Source organism: Phyllobates terribilis, unplaced genomic scaffold (genome assembly GCF_046119375.1).
Source record: "Phyllobates terribilis strain yellow unplaced genomic scaffold, ASM4611937v1 Scaffold_12__6_contigs__length_324123572, whole genome shotgun sequence".
In the NCBI taxonomy this organism is placed as follows: Eukaryota; Metazoa; Chordata; class Amphibia; order Anura; family Dendrobatidae; genus Phyllobates; species Phyllobates terribilis.
Genome location: NW_027362772.1, coordinates 145,579,233 through 145,596,228, shown reverse-complemented (window position 1 = coordinate 145,596,228; position 16,996 = coordinate 145,579,233). Strand labels below are relative to the sequence as shown.

The 16,996-nt window shown below is 43.4% G+C and overlaps 1 long non-coding RNA gene across 1 annotated transcript in view; it reads right to left on the bottom strand.

Annotated features, from left to right (window-relative positions):
- Positions 1 to 1,576: 1,576 nt before the first annotated feature.
- The window catches only part of LOC141173133 (uncharacterized), a 313,188-nt gene continuing 297,768 nt past the window's right edge, over positions 1,577 to 16,996 (bottom strand). The window contains exon 3 of the long non-coding RNA XR_012252589.1: positions 1,577 to 1,670. This is a non-coding gene — a long non-coding RNA (uncharacterized lncRNA). The remainder of the gene's footprint in view (positions 1,671 to 16,996) is intronic.

The following is a 16,996-nucleotide window of genomic DNA, read 5'->3' as shown; positions in this document are numbered from 1 at the left end:
TAAAGGCACACAGAACCCGGTAGCAATGGGGATCACTTCTTCCATTGCTGCGGGCACGTAATCCTGCCGACTACGCCAAGTTTGTGACTCTCACAGCCCTACCCTGGGAGATGGGAGTACTCGGAGCAGGGTCAGATGTTGGGGGTTGCAGTCGTGGCCTGGACCCGTTCCGTGCCCAGGGCCGTCACATAAAAGGTTTAATGGGCTATCAGGGTTTGGTGTTAATCGAGTGGATGTAATGACTACGCCACCTGTGGAGTCTGGTGATCCGCCACCAGTGCTGCGGCAGTCCTCTGAAGCGGGATGTAATGGCAGCAGGAGATGGTACTACTCCCCACAGACGGAGCAGGGCCTCAGGGCAGAGAACACGGATGAGGGGAGTCGTAGTGGGTGGTGTGGTGTGGTGTCGCGCTGAAATAAGGGACCGGAGGCAATGGAACCAGTCTTCCAAGCTTTACTCACGTTGTTAGGTGTCAGCTGCAAGGCTTCTCCTTGCTCCTCACGGCGCGCTGCGGCCCCCAGGGAGGGGTTCAGCACACTCCGGGAAGTTCGGGTGCAACAATCAGGACCCCCTGCACCAGAGTGTTCCTAGACTTTGGCACTAGGTCCTCTCCTGCCCATATGTGGTGCGTGTTACAAGGCTGGGTCTCCCTCTGGACTATGCACAGAACAAGGGTACGGGTGGCGACTCCGCTTCGTTACCCGGTGAGATCCACTGAGCCTCCGGGCTTCTCCGACTAAGACTTAAAGTGACAGAGTCAGATATCAGGGGCCGGTACCCCTCTTGCAGCAGGAATCCCTCTGACTAGGCCAGAATAATGAGGACAGGTGGCGTATACCGCTCCTTCTGCATCCCCCTGGGACCCTTTTGCCTGTGGAGCTTGCCTCCCCTGCTCCCCTCCAGGCCTTCTTGGGTAGGGACCTTGACCGGGCAGAGACAGCCGTTAACTCTAGCCCGCTCCTCGCCTCAAGGCCAGAGTACGAGGACCGTGTCCCCATCAACTGCAGATTCACACAGAAAGCCACGTTCAGTGATGAAGATCACAATCAAAGACCATAAACCCAAGATGGCCGTTTATTAAATACGAATTTTGTGGTGTAACCTAAAGTGCGTCCTCCACCCTCACCCACTACATGGTTCCCCCTATCTTTTGGTTCCCCCATCTCCTCTTATCCCGGCTGGGGCAGCACCCTGGTGCATATAAGCCCCCCTCAGGTGGGAGAGGTGTAGTGTTGAATGGATGGCTGAGTCCTGAGAGGTGCTCCTTCCTTACCTCGGAGAGCAGATATCACACCTCTGTCTGAGGTGCAGTACCCCTGTGGCGACTGAACCCTCAGGGGCGCCACATATTCAACACCTGATCATTAGGCGGGCTATTTAATTCTGTTTCCTGCTCTGTCCTTTGCTGTTTATTGTACTTCCTATACTTCCTATGGTGGTGAGTGGTGCTAGCATTAGTGTTGCTACCTTTTCAGGGGTTTTCTTATTTTCTGGGGTTCTTGAAGAGGTACTCACTTGGTTCTTGACTAGGCACCAGCCCCCTTCCATTTACTGGGAGCTGGGTGAAGAGTATTCCTGGCTCTCAAGGGTTCGCCTAGCTGGACAGCTTGTGCCAGGTACGTCTGTGGTTGCGTCTTTGCTGGTTTGGTGTCAGTCTTGCTGGGTCCCTCTGTGAAGCACATAACACTTGTGAGTCAGTGGATCTGAGAAAAAACTAAAATACATATTGAATAATAAATAGTTTGGGAAATAGTTTTGTACAAAAGGAATAAACAAATATACAAAATAATAAAAAAATAAGAACTCAAAATAATGTACAAGAAAAGAAGGATTAGAGATGCAAATAAGGGGAGGGGGAGAGGAGTGGGAAAAGGGGAAAAGGGAGAGGAGTGGGAAAGGGGGAAGAGGGAGAGGAGTGGGAAAGGGGGAGAAAAGAGTATAAGGTATCGACTAAAATTAGGCAATAAGCAACTGGTTAGGAGAAATATACCAGGTCTTCAAAGAGTTAACATAAGGCCAATGGAATGATCTCATGTATGGTGAAACGTCTTGTATTTCAATGGATCAGAGAGCTCAAGTTGCTGTATTGATGTAGGGGAGGATGTACCTGTATCATTAGAATGGATAAAGTATGAATGGGGACAGTTGGAAGAAAGAGGCAAGAAAGGAGAATGAACATGGAGGGGCGAGAGGCTACCTGTGTGAATCAAAAAAGGAGAATGAGCATGGAAGCGCGAGAGGTTATCTGTGTGGATCAAGAAAAGAGATTGAGCATTGAAGGGCGAGAGGTTACCTGTGTGAATCAAAAAAGGAGAACGAGCATAGAAGGGCGTGAGGCTACCGGTGTGAATCAAAAAAGGAGAATGAGCATAAAAGGGTGGGAGGTTACCTGTGTGGATTAAGAAAGGAGAATGAGCATGGAAGGGCGAGAGGTTACCTGTGTGGATCAAAAAAGGAGAATGAGCATGGAAGGGCAAGAGGTTACCGGTGTGAATCAAAAAAGGAGAATGAGCATAGAAGGGTGAGAGGTTACCTGTGTGGATTAAGATAGGAGAATGAGCATGGAAGGGCGAGAGGTTACCGGTGTGAATCAAAAAAGGAGAATGAGCATAGAAGGGTGAGAGGCTACCGGTGTGAATCAAAAAAGGAGAATGAGCATAGAAGGGTGGGAGGTTACCTGTGTGGATTAAGAAAGGAGAATGAGCATGGAAGGGCGAGAGGTTACCTGTGTGGATCAAAAAAGGAGAATGAGCATGGACAGGCGAGAGGTTATCTGTGGATCAAGAAAGGAGAACGAGCATTGAAGGGTGAGAGGTTACCTGTGTGGATCAAGAAAGGAGAATGAGCATGGAGGGGCGAGAGGCTACCTGAGTGGATCAAGAAAGGAGAATGAGCATGGAGGGGCGAGAGGCTACCTGTGTGGATCAAGAGCTGGGTATATCCAAGTGATGCAGTGTAATGCAGGCTGTGGGGCAGACTGCGGGGACAGTGGTGGTATAAGCATGTCATTCCGCGAACATTTCCGGGTTCCGGTGCCTGTGCGTACCTCCCATACTTAAGCCACCACCGTCCCTCCAGCGTGCCCCACAGCCGGCATTACACTGCATCACTTGGATTTACCCGTGTGTCTAAAACCAGAGTTAAATAGAGTAATGTCCCTTGAATAAAAGCTGATAATTGACAATAATCTGCAGGTGTAAACAGGCTGATAATCACTTAAAGGGAATGTCCAGACTTGGAGTACAAGTCTGCAATCACTCTATGTGAAAGAAGAAATCGTCTTTTCTTTTCTTCCATGAACAGCACCATTCTAGTTCACAGGGACATGCCAGGTCATCCCCATTAATGTGAATAAGGCAGAACTATAACACCAGCTCATATAGTGAAGCTATTTCCAGAAAATAATCTAACCTAATCTCACACTAAATGCTCCTCAATGTGGTAAACAATACCAATATTTGTATGCATGGATATTCATACAAGTAATATATTTTGTCGTATGTTTGACATTGAATTTGCTGAGCAAATAATGAAATCCAAAAAAAATTCCATTGAAAAATGTTTAAATATTTACAGATCATTCTGTCACTGCATTTAATGGCTTGGGGTTTAAAGTCCAGTTTTGTGTTATTTAGGTGGTTTGGAAGGCTGATAATGCATACCTTCCCCCTTCCACTAACTTACAGTTATACATCTGTAATGTCCAGGTGCGAGGTTCGGAGGTTATGACCTGACAGGGTCAGATCTAGTGCACCCTGATAAATATGTCTTGAGCAAATAATTAAAAGCTGGAATAACCAGAGACCACAAAATTATTGCTTCTTGCATATTTTGACAATTTATGTATTAGGATTTTGTGGTCGCAGCAAACGTTCTGCAGGTGTTTCACTATATTTGGCACATGAACTTTACCAAGTATTTCTTCACTGTGGAGTTGAGCCACCTGGACTTATTCTCCAGGACACCAAATCTACAACAAATATACACGTACTCAGTGCAGGATTATTGGATCATTTCCTCGTTTTCAGTAAGATTTTCCCTAAACCTCCAGACAGGGCAATCAGTGGTGGGGCAAATGTTAGTTCCATAAAAAACAGCAGATCGGGGCAACTCTTCAAGCCTCTTAGTCCCTCTCTTGGATCCAGAACAGTAATAGGTGATAACTTCGCAGTCATTTATATCCAAATGTAAAAAATCTATGCACAATATAAAGATAAAATATTTATTTCTATCGTAAAATTGTTCTGTATGTTCTGGCATACAATAAGTCATTACGCCTGTAAACATGTGAGTAATGTTATGGGCACATGCCATTTTTTTTCCTAGTGCCACCTCTACCTATGCAAAATATCAGCTCATTGCACATCATCAGAGCATGTGCACATGTATTTGGTGCAGAAATTTCTGCACCATTTTGGTATCTCTTGGTAGGAAAAATGCAGCTGTCATGATTCCTCCACTCGGTGAGTAATTGCTTTTGCTGCCCTATGGAATCTGGGTCATGCTGAGTTGTCGATACTTAGATTGACAGCTCGGCCGTCCAATCTGTGACTGGGAGGTGCTGGGCTTTCTCCAGGTGCTCTGTATTCTGGAGATTGCCCAGTTACTTAACTGAGCTGTCTGCCTCCGATCCCTGCCGGGTGTAGTTTTTGCTTCTTGGAGAGTGTTTGCCTGATTCTGTTGTTCTGAGTTCAGATCTTCCGCCGCCTAACCCTTTGAACCGTGTTTTGACTACCCTTTGTCTTATCCTTTCGCTTTGATCCGCTATCTCCTGGTATTTTGACCCCGGATCGTGACCTGACTTTCGCCTTTGGCTTTCCCCTTGGTTTTCTACATGCTCTCTTAGTACTGACCCCAGAAGGTCTGAGTTCTCTGCCTCATGGTCTGTCCGTGAGTAATAATTAGCGTCACAGCAGCGTAACAAAGGTGCGTTTTAAGTGCGTGTTTTACATGCATTTTTGGTGCAGATTTTTCCCCACTCATTAGTTTGGGTGAAATATGCAGCAAAAAATGCTGAAAGACTTGACATGCTGCAGATTTAAGTCTGCAAGTCAAAAATAAGCAACTGGGGGACTTCAGGATTCTCATTAAGTTTTCTGGCATCAGTAAATCCTTCAGGTTTTGTGACAAATCTGCGCAGAAAAAAATGTGACAAAATCGGTGGGCACTTTTCCAAGGACAGAAGACTAATGGTGCATCCTGATGGACAATCTTGGTCCATTAAAGAACAACTACATAAAAGTTGATCAGCGCTGACTTCCTGACCTGTTTGCAACATTCATTTACTAGCTAACGAGTACTAGAGGGAACAGAACGATTGTTAATACGGTTGTTTTGTTCCCACAGAGCATTATCTTATTGTCAGCATCCCTTGTGTACATGGGGGGCATGCGCTGCCGGTAATGATGCCTTTTTTATTGTGGCATAAAATAACTAATTATTTTCATATCCCAAACCAGGAATGATAGGTCTTACCATCACTTTGAAAAGTTAAAACACTTTTGCCAAAATTTTTTTTGCAACTTTTGACGTTTTCACAACAGTTATGCCCAGCGCTCCACTGGGCAAAACTTGGGCAGGACGGGTGTACAGCAGCCTGTGACATCAAAGTTCGTCTAATTCATGTCGAGCTGTGGAGTTTTTTATTCCAGAAATCTTACTCTAGTCCCTGACTGGAGTAAGACTTGTGGCAAGGTACACACAACTCGTCAGATGCTTCAGATTCCTTAAGATACACTGGGGAAAATAAGTATTTGATACACTGCCGATTTTGCAAGTTTTCCCACCTACAAAGAATGCAGAGATCTGTAATTTTTATTGTATCAACACTTCAAACTGTGAGAAACAAAATCTAAAAAAAATCCAGAAAATCACATTGTATGATTTTTACATAATTAATTTGCATTTTATTGCACGAAATAAGTATTTGAAACAATAGAAAAACAGAACTTAATATTTGGTACAGAAACCTTTGTTTGCAATTACAGAGGTCCTACCAAGCAGCAAGAATTCTGGCTCTCACATACCTGTTAGTTTTCTTTAAGAAGCCCTCCTACTCTACACTCATTACCTGTATTAATTGCACCTGTTTGAACTCGTTACCTGTATAAAAGACACCTGTCCACACACTCAGTCAATCAAACTCCAACCGCTCCACCATGGCCAAGACCAAAGAGCAGTCTGAGGACACCAGGGACTAAATTGTAGACCTGCACAAGGTTGGGATGGGCTACAGGACAATAGGCAAGCAGCATGGTGAGAAGGCAGCAACTGTTGGCTCAATTATTAGAAAATGGAAGAAACACAAGATGACTATCAATCTTCCTCAGTCTGGGGCTCCGTGCGGACATACCATTGGTGTAGCTGTGCAGCTGCACAGGGGCCCATAAAGAAATGGGGGTCCACTACCACCTCCAAACCAGATGGAATTGTGCATTATGATGAGCTGCAAAGAGCCCATATATTGTTCTTGCACAGTGTCCCTCTTCTGTCTGTATCAAAACATTAAGAATTACAGTGAAAGGAATGAATTGAAGTCCCTGGATCTCATATCAGCTCAGGAAGAGAGCATCTTTGTGGATATCAAATAGGTAAAAAGTGGCAAAGAAATCTAAGGGTATATTCTGCCGAGCTTTTCAAACAGAATCTGTATCAGAAATCGCTTCTCTTTTTTTTTTTCTTCTGTAGACATTTTTGTTCCTTAAGAGGTTTTGAAAAGTTCTTGGAGTTATTTTTTTTCCGCATGATCCTTTTTAGCCTTTTGACAGTATCAAATCTGGAGCAGATTCCAGTAAGGATTCTGCCTCAAAGAAGTAAGGCTCTGTGCACACTGTGTCTGTTAGACGCCACTATAGGAAGACGCATTAGGACACCAGAGGTGTTTTACCTAAAGAGTCTCCTTTTGGCGTCTGTTTCGTTGTTGTTGCAGATAATAGATTTTACATTGAAATGAATAGGAAGAGTATTCAAAGCATAGTTGAAGCATTTGTTTTAGGAGGATTTTGGAATGGATCCACTACAAAATCCTTCTCAAAAACTCTGTCTAAAAACACTGCTATTGTTGCAGGAGGTTGAGAGACATCTGTTGAGTGGCTGGATAGGAATAAATGAAAGGAGATGGACATACTGCCCATCTCTTCATAGCGGTTTTTACAATATGTGGTTGATTATGGAGTTTTGCACTTTTAAAAAAGTTGACCCCAAATGCTTCCTGTAATGTAAAACGGCTGCAGACAATCACTGAGTTCAGCCACTCTATTGATGTAAATGATATAAGCCACTGAGCTCAGTGATTGGTAGCAGCGGTGTTGTACATTGTTAATGTGATGTCAAAATACAGAGACCGAAGTAGCAGCAGAAAGCCGGCATTGGACAGGTGAGGGTGAGCACTGTACATGTTTGTTACTTTACATTATAGGAAGCGTTGGAATCCACTTTTCAAACTCCTTTAATACAGAAATGTTCTTGGAGAACAGATGGGCCATTTTTCATTATTGTCACCAGTACAGAAAAGGGCACATAGGTCCTTGTAAGGCTGTGTGCCCACGTAGCATTTTTCAAGCGTATATGCTGCGGAATTTCCGCAGCGTAAACGCTTGAAAAACGCATGTATATCCGCACCCCATGGTCCCCAATGGGATTCCGCAAGTTCTATGCACATGCTGCGGATTTTTCCGCAGCGTTTATGCCGCGCTCAAAAATCCGCAGCATGTCATTTAACTTTGCGTTTCCGCAAGCGGAATTGCCTTTGTCCAATGCATAAAAAACGCAAGGCAATTCCGCATGTGGAAAACGCGTGATAAACGCGCGAAAAATGCGCGATAAACGCGTGCGGAATTCCGCATGCGTTTTTCCGGGAGAGGACTTGCATTTATGCAGCAGAAATTTTCTGCTTCATAAATGCAACGTGGGCACATAGCCTTAGGCTATGTTCACACATCATGGTTTTTTCAGCGTTTATTGATGCAAAATTTCAGCTGCGTTTTGCAGTAAAGTTTATGAGATTCCTGAAATCTCATGCACTCATCATGTTTTTTTTTTTTGTTAATTATTTTTTGTTTTTCATGGCTGTTTGCAAAATAGAGCATGTCACTTCTTTCAGCATTTTTTCTGCTGCAGATCTAGCAGAGCTGGGAATCTATCTATCTATCTATCTATCTGACGCGCCCCCTGGGCCGTGTGTGGGGGGACTACCCGGAGCCGGGTCTCTGTGTAATGTCAGGGGTTGTAGTCTCCGTGGCGGCGACCCGGTCCCGTGGCTCAGGGTGGTCAAACCAGTGGCGGATCTGTTTACTTGGTTTTTAATGTTTAAATGCTCGACCACCCGTGGATTGCGGTCACTGAGAACCGCCGCTGCGGGGCAGACCGCTGAGGCTGATGTTGTGTGCGCAGCAGAGGGTAGTATAACTCCCCACGGGAGGAGTATAGCCTCAGGGCAGTGAGTGCAGTGAGTGCAGATGCTGGGGGTGATGGTGCGCGGGAGCAACAGTAATAACTCAGAGTCCAGTGATGCAGTCCAGGGTCTTTACTCACAGTTTTACACTCCAAGCCACTTCTGCAGGTAATGGCTGCCCATGTCGTACTGTGCCCACCAGGTGAGGGGCTCGGCCAACTCCCAGGTACCTTTGGAATGCTTTTCAGGACCCCCTTCGTGTGTCCTTTCTCTGGCCCGTCGTACCCCACAATTGACCACGTTTCTGCCAGCTGCCTCGAGCCTTGGCAGGCAAACGTATGTTCCGTTTCCCTGGGTCCTATATGGTGCCTTCCTAACGGGTGTAGTGAGGGGCCGTAACACGTGCAATGCCACGGCCTCCGGTTACTAGCTGAGGGTAGTTGCTCTCCTCCTCCTTTCTTGGCCTGACCCCCCTACTCTGGTAGCGGCGGGCGTACGGTGGCGACTGGCCGGTCCGCACCCGTGGGGTCCTTTTACTCCACTCCTGGAGCCTCCTCCGTTCCTCTCCTCTCCTTTTCCTCTCCTCCAGGCCTTGTGACTTGGCCTGCCTGCGGAGCAGAGCTCGTACAGAGCCCCTGCTCCCAGCCTCCTTCTCTTCTGCTCTCTCACCACTCTTCTCACTGACTCCAAGATGGTGCCCACCTTATATACTCCTCCTTTCCAGTGCACCCTGAATCTACTCTCCCCACCCACATACTACCGGGTTCCCCCTTTCTAGGTGTTCCCTCCCCCCACTCCAGCCAGGGACAGGGGCAGTTGTGCTCACTCTTGGGAGCATTGTCGCCCTGCCCCCCGGAAATGTGGTGTAGTGCATGTGGGTGTTAGGGTCCTGAGCCACACTCCATCCTTACCTGGAAGTGAGATATCACACCTCTGGGTGAGATGCGATACCTCTGTAGTGACTGAACCCTAAGGCGCTACATATCTATCTATCTATCTATCTATCTATCTATCTATCTATCTATCTATCTATCTATCTATCTATCTATCTATCTATCTATCTATCTATCTATCTATCTATCTATCTCCTGTAGAATTCCACATAATAAGTGCAGTACATTTGGGTGTACAGAACTCTTCAGCTGCTGATGCAGAATGTCTTTGCTAGCCGCACTCAGCCAGGGCCTCTTATACAGGAAAACATAGGCTTGTTTAAAGAAACTGGAGCATACTTCACTCCACATGATCCAATCAGCGATGTACTGGTGACTATGTTATTTCCTGTTTAACTGATTTTCTCTCTCGGTGCGGTATAACCATCCAATAATAACAGAACAAAAGGATCAAAGTGAAAAAAAGAAACCGTTTAATAAGATAAGTTTTGGAAATTGAAATACAGAAATTATATTAATAAGAGAAAATGCAGAAAGAACGCAGAAGCTAAAGATCTAAGAAAGCATTCAGCGCGCTGCACTACATTTGACCTCTGCAAATCTCAAAAAAAAAATGGGGTTATGGAGACCCCCAGGCCTACTTTTTCATAAGGAGAATAGACCGTAATCATTCTACAGGGTGGGCCATTTATATGGATACACCTAAATTAAATGGGAATGGTTGGTGATATCAACTTCCTGTTTGTGGCACATTAGTATATGGGAGGGGGAAAACTTTTCCAGATGGGTGGTGACCATGGCGGCCATTTTGAAGTCGGCCATTTTGGATCCAACTTTATTTTTTTCAATGGGAAGAGGGTCATGTGACACATCAAAATAAGAAAAACAATGGTATGCTTGGTTTTAACGTAACTTTATTCTTTCATGAGTTTTTTACAAGTTTATGACCACTTATAAAATGTGTACAAAGTGCTGCCCATTGTGCTGGATTGTCAATGCAACCCTCTTCTCCCACTCTTGACACAGTGATAGCAACACTGCAGAAGAAATGCTAGCACAGGCTTCCAGTATCCGTTGTTTCAGATGCTGCACATATCGTATCTTCACAGCATAGACAATTCCCTTCAGATAACCCCAAAGATAAAAGTCTAAGGCTAAGTGCCCACGATGCAGAAATGCTGCATATTTATTCCGCATCTCCCTGGCAGAAAAACGCATGCGGATTTTACATGCGTTTTTCCCGCCAAGTAGAAGCGTTTGTCAAGCGTTTTTGCACGCACTTCTGCATGCGAGTTGTCAAGCGCTTTCCAAGCGATTTTAGCATCACTTGGAAAAGTGCTTGACAACTTGATCGCACTATATAATTCCATGCAACCGGCATGGATTTATATAGTGTGACCAAGTTAATAGTTGAAAAAAAGAATAAAAATGTTAAAAAATAAAAAAAAAACCATTATACTCACCTTTCGACAGCCCCCAGTCTTTTCTCTGCTGCGTCCGGTCTCTTGTGCGGCTCGCGGTGGTGTGAAAGGACCTTTCATGACATTATTTAGTCATGTGACAGGTCACGCGACCTGTCACATGACTAAATGACGTCATGCAAGGTCCTTTCACACCACCGTGAGCCGCACAAGAGACCGGCGCAGCGGAGAAAAGACCAGGCGACATCGGAAGGTGAGTGTAATGTTTATTTTTTATTTTAATTCTTTTTTTTAACAGGTACTATGGTACCCGGGTCTGGAGGATAGCCTCCTCTTCTCCAGACCCGGGTACCATCCGCACATTGAATCGCTTGATATTCGCATGTGCACATGTAGTCATGTGGATATTAACCACTTTACAACCCAAGGTGGTTTGCACGTCAATGACCAGGCCAATTTTTACAATTCTGACCAATGTCACTTTATGAGGTAATTACTCTGGAACGCTTCAACGGATCCCACTGATTCTGAGACTGTTTTTTCGTGACATATTGTACTTCATGACTGTGGTAAAATTTCTTCGATATCACTTGCGTTTATTTGTGAAAAAAATGGAAATTTGGCAAAAATTGTGAAAATTTTGCAATTTTCAAATTTTTAATTTTTATGCCCTTAAATCAGAGAGATATGTCACACAAAAAAGTTAATAAATACAGTTATATGAAAAAGTTTGGGCACCCCTATTAATCTTAAGCTTAATGTTTTATAAAAATTGGTGTTTTTGCAACAGCTATTTCAGTTTGATATATGTAATAACTGTTGGACACAGTAATGTTTCTGCCTTGAAATGAGGTTTATTGTACTAACAGAAAATGTGCAATCTGCATTCAAACAAACTTTGACAGGTGCATAAGTATGGGCACCTCACCAGAAAAGTGACATTACTATTTAGTAGATCCTCCTTTTGCAAAAATAACAGCCTCTAGTCGCTTCCTGTAGCTTTTAATGAGTTCCTGGATCCTGGATGAAGGTATTTTTGACCATTCCTCTTTACAAAACAATTCCCGTTCAGTTAAGTTTGATGGTCGCCGAGCATGGACAGCCCTCTTCAAATGATCCCACAGATGTTCAATTATATTCAGGTCTGGGGACTGGGATGGCCATTCCAGAACATTGTAATTGTTCCTCTGCATGAATGCCTGAGTAGATTTGGAGCGGTGTTTTGGATCATTGTTGAAAGATCCATCCCCTGCATAACTTCAACTTTATCACTGATTCTTGAACATTATTGTCAAGAATCTGCTGATACTGAGTGGAATCCATGCGTCACTCAACTTTAACAAGATTCCCGGTGCTGGCATTGGCCACACAGCCCCAAAGCATGATGGAACCTCCACCAAATTTTACTGTGGGTAGCAAGTGTTTTTCTTGGAATGCTGTGTTTTTTTTTGCCACCATGCATAATGCCTTTTTGTATGACTAAACAATTCAATCTTGGTTTCATCAGTCCACAGGACCTTCTTCCAAAAAGAAATTGGCTTCTCCAAATGTGCTTTTGCATACCTCAGCCGACTCTGTTTGTGGCGTGCTTGCAGAAATGGCTTCTTTCGCATCATTCTCCCATACAGCTTCTCCTTGTGCAAAGTGCGTTGTATAGTTGACCGATGCACAGTGACACCATCTGCAGAAAGTTGATGCTGCAGCTCTCTGGAGGTGGTCTGAGTATTGTCCTTGACTGATCTCACCATTCTTCTTCTCTGCCTTTCTGATGTTTTTCTTGGCCTGCCACTTCTGGCCTTAACAAGAACTGTCCCTGTGTTCTTCCATTTCCTTACTATGTTCCTCACAGTGGAAACTGACAGGTTAAATCTCTGAGACAGCTTTTTGTATCCTTCCCTTACATAGTAACATAGTAACATAGTTTGTAAAGCCGAATAAAGACTTGCGTCCTTCAAGTTCGACCTGTTAGTTCTGTAATTGCTAAAGTTGATCCAGAGGAGGGCAAAAACCCCAAATGATTTGGCCAATCTTCACCTGAGGAAAAATTCCCTCCCGACTCTGAAACCAGCAGTCAGAATAAATCCCTGTATCAACCTACTATTTTATTTTATTTTTAAGTATATGCTGAAATCTGCCTGGTATCTAGAAATGCATCCAGTCCCCGCTTGAACTGGTGTAGTGAATCCGACATTACCGTCTCCTCACTCAGTGAATTCCATATTCTCACTGCTCTTACCGTAAAGAACCCCTTCCTATGCTGGTGCTGAAACCTTTTCTCTTCCAGTCTTAGTGAGTGCCCTCTTGTTACCGTAATATCCCTCCTTTTGAACAAATCCCGGGCAAGATCTCTATACTGTCCCCTAACATATTTGTACACATTTATTATGTCCCCCCTCAACCTTCTCTTTTCCAGGCTGAATAGTACTAGTTTTGCCAACCTCTCTGGGTATTGCAGTCCCTCCATTCCCTTTATTAATTTTGTTGCCCTCCTTTGTACCTTTTCAAGCTCATTTATATCCTTTCTATATATTGGGGCCCATAACTGAGCACAGTATTCCAAGTGTGGTCTGACCAGTGCTTTGTACAGTGGAAGAACAATGTTCTCATCCTTTGCAGCTATACCTCTTCTGATACATCCCATTACCCTGTTTGCCCTTACAGCAGCGGCCTGACTTTGGGCACTCCAATTTAGTTTGCTATCAATCAAGATGCCCAAGTCCTTCTCCATCTCTGAATTCCCCAATGATTTCCCATTCAGTGAGCACTGGTGACTTCCATTTTTCCTTCCCATATGTATGACCTTACATTTCTCCTCGTTAAACCTCATTTGCCATTTAATGCTCCACCTACCCAGCTTATCCAAATCCCTCTGTAGGTCTGCACTGTCCTCTTTTGTATTAATTGTTTTACATAACTTTGTGTCATCTGCAAATATTGATATTTTACTATTTATCCCGTTGACTATGTCGTTAATAAAGATATTAAATAACATTGGGCCTAGTACAGACCCCTGTGGTACCCCACTAGTGACGCTTACCCAATCTGAGTATATTCCATTTATAACCACCCTCTGCCTTCTATCCTTTAGCCAGTTAGCTACCCACTTGCAGACATTTTCCCCCAGCCCCATCATTCTCATTTTGTATACCAACCTATTATGTGGCACGCTATCGAACGCTTTTGAGAAGTCGAGATACGCGACATCCACTGATTTCCCCTGATCTACTCGAGAGCTAACCTCCTCGTAGAAGTCAATCAGGTTTGTTTGGCAGGAGCGATTCCTCATGAATCCATGTTGGTTCGGGATTAAAAGATTATTAGCATCAAGATGCTCCGTAATCGCCTCTTTAATGAAGCTTTCAAAAATTTTGCCCACAACGGACGTCAGACTCACCGGCCGATAGTTTCCGGCGTCACTTTTTGCTCCCTTTTTGAATATTGGCACTACATTCGCCTGTCGCCAATCAAGTGGTACAGACCCAGTCTCAACAGAGTCCTTAAATATAAGATATAACGGTCTGTCTATCACATTACTTAGTTCCCTTAGTACCCGTGGGTGTATGCCATCAGGTCCTGGTGATTTGTTTATTTTAATGTTACTGAGGCGTTTCTGTACCCCAGCTTGGGTTAGATTTGTCATACTTAGTGGAGGATTAAGTTTGTCACTTCTCATTTCTCCTGTTAGTTCGATTTCCTTTGTGAAAGTTGTCAAAAAAAAATTATTTAATAGATTAGCTTTATCCTCATCTTTCTCTATGATTTTGCCTTCCTCACTTTTTATCGGTCCAATATTATCCGATTTAATCCTTTTACTATTTATATATGTAAAGAACAGTTTGGGATTTGATCTACTTTCCCTAGCAATACGTCTCTCTGTTTCCTCCTTCGCTATTTTTATTTGTTTTTTACAGGTTCTTGTTTTTTCCTTGTAACACATTAGTGCTTCCTTACTGTTTTCCTGTTTTAATCTCTTGAATGCCTCTTTTTTGCTATTTAACGCCCCTTTTACGTTCTTGTTCAACCATATTGGTTTCCTCTTATTTCTGGCCCTTTTATTCCCATACGGTATATACCTCTCGCACTGAGTATTCAGAATTCTTTTGAAGGTTTCCCATTTACTATTCGTATTCCTTTGATTAAGAACTTTGTCCCAGTCAATAAGTTGGAGGTCTTCTATCAGCTGATCAAACTTCGCCCTCCTAAAGTTTAATGTTTTTGTTGTTCCCTTATTGATAACCCTACTGAAGGGCATTTTGAAGTCGATAATATTATGGTCGCTATTACCTAGGTGCCCCCCTATCTGTACCTCAGTTATTCTATCAGGCCTATTAGTCAATATTAAGTCCAACACGGCCTTCCCTCTCGTTGGTTCCTGCACTAGTTGGGAGAGATAATTATCCTTAATATTTGTCAAGAACCTTTTTCCTTTCTGAGATCTACAGGTTTCTGTTTCCCAGTCAATATCCGGGTAGTTGAAATCCACCATTACAATCACTTCATTATGTTTTGCTACTTTGTCTATTTGTCCTAATAGCAGATTCTCATTCTCCTCTGTTATATTTGGTGGCTTATAGCAGACCCCCAGTAATATTTTATTATTATTTTTAGTTCCCTCTATCTCTACCCACATGGACTCCCTCTCCTATATCTTCCCTTAGTCTGGGTTTTAGACATGACTTTACATATAAGCAGACTCCTCCGCCTTTCCCCTTGAACAACTATGTTGAATAATCTTTGTTTTCAGATCATTTGACAGTTGTTTTGAGGAGCCCATGATGCCACTCTTCAGAGGAGATTCAAACAGGAGAGCAACTTGCAAGTGGCCACTTTAAGTAGCTTTTATCATGATTGCATACACCTGGCTATGAAGTTCAAAGCTCAATGAGGTTACAAAACCAAAAAAAGTGCTTTAGTAAGTCAGTAAAAAGGAGGTAGGAGTATTTAAAACAAGAAAATGATAAGGGTGCCCATACTTATGCACCTGTCAAATTTTGTTTTTTTGTTTGAATGCAGATTGCACATTTTCTGTTAGTACAATAACCCTCATTTCAAGGCAGAAACATTACTGTGTCCAACAGTTATTACATATATCAAACTGAAATAGCTGTTGCAAAAACACCAATTTTTATAAAACATTAAGCTTAAGATTAATAGGGGTGCCCAAACTTTTTCATATGACTGTAACATTTACCACATGTCTACTTTACATCAGCACAATTTTGGAACCAAATTTTTTTTTTGTTATGAAGCTATAAGGGTTAAAATTTGACCAGCGATTTCTCATTTTTCCCAAAAAATTTACTAAACCATTTTTTTAGGACCACATCATATTTGAAGTCACTTTGAGGGTTTTTTATGACAGAAAATACCCAAAAGTGACACTATTCTAAAAACTGTACCCCTCAAGGTGCTCAAAACCACATTCAAGAACTTTATTAACCCTTCAGGTGCTTCACAGGAATTTTTGGAATGTGGAAGAAAAAAATTAACATTTAACTTTTTTTCACAAAAATGTTACTTTAGACCCAATGTTTTTTATTTTCGCAGGGGTAACAGGAAAAAATGGATGCCAAAATTTGTTGTGCAATTTCCCCTGGGGACGCAGATACCCCATATGTGGGGAAAAACCACTGTTTGGGCGCACGGCAGGGAAGGAGCGCCATTTGACTTTTTGAATGTAAAATTTGCTTGAATAATTAGCGGACGCCATGTTGCATTTGGGGAGCCCCTGATGTGCCTAAACAGTAGAAACCCCGCACAAGTGACAACATTTTGGAAACTAGACCCCTCAGGGAACTTATCTAGATGTGTGGTGAGCACTTTAAACCCCCAGGTGCTTCACAGAAGTTTATAAAATTGAGCCGTAAAAATAAAATTTTCACATTTTTCCTACAATAATGTTTTTCAGCCCCCAATTTTGCATTTTCATAAGGGTAACAGGAGAAATTGCACTATGCAATTTGTTGTGCAATTTCTCCTGAGTAAGCAGATACCCCATATGTGGGGGAAAACCACTGCTTGGGCACACAGCAGGGTTCGGAAGGGAAGGAGCACCATTTGACTTTTTGAATGTAAAATTTGCTTGAATAATTAGCGGATGTGCCCCTGACAGGCTCGGTCTGGCCTGGCGGGGTGCTGGGAAATTTCCCGGTGGGCCCCGGGCCCCTTGCAGAGGGGACAGGAGAATTAAAAAAAAAAAAAAAAAAGTGGTCGTTGGCCCTTTAAGGGCGGGCGCATGCACTTTCACTGATGCGATGCCCAGGACAGTAGCGGGAGGGGCCTGGGAGCA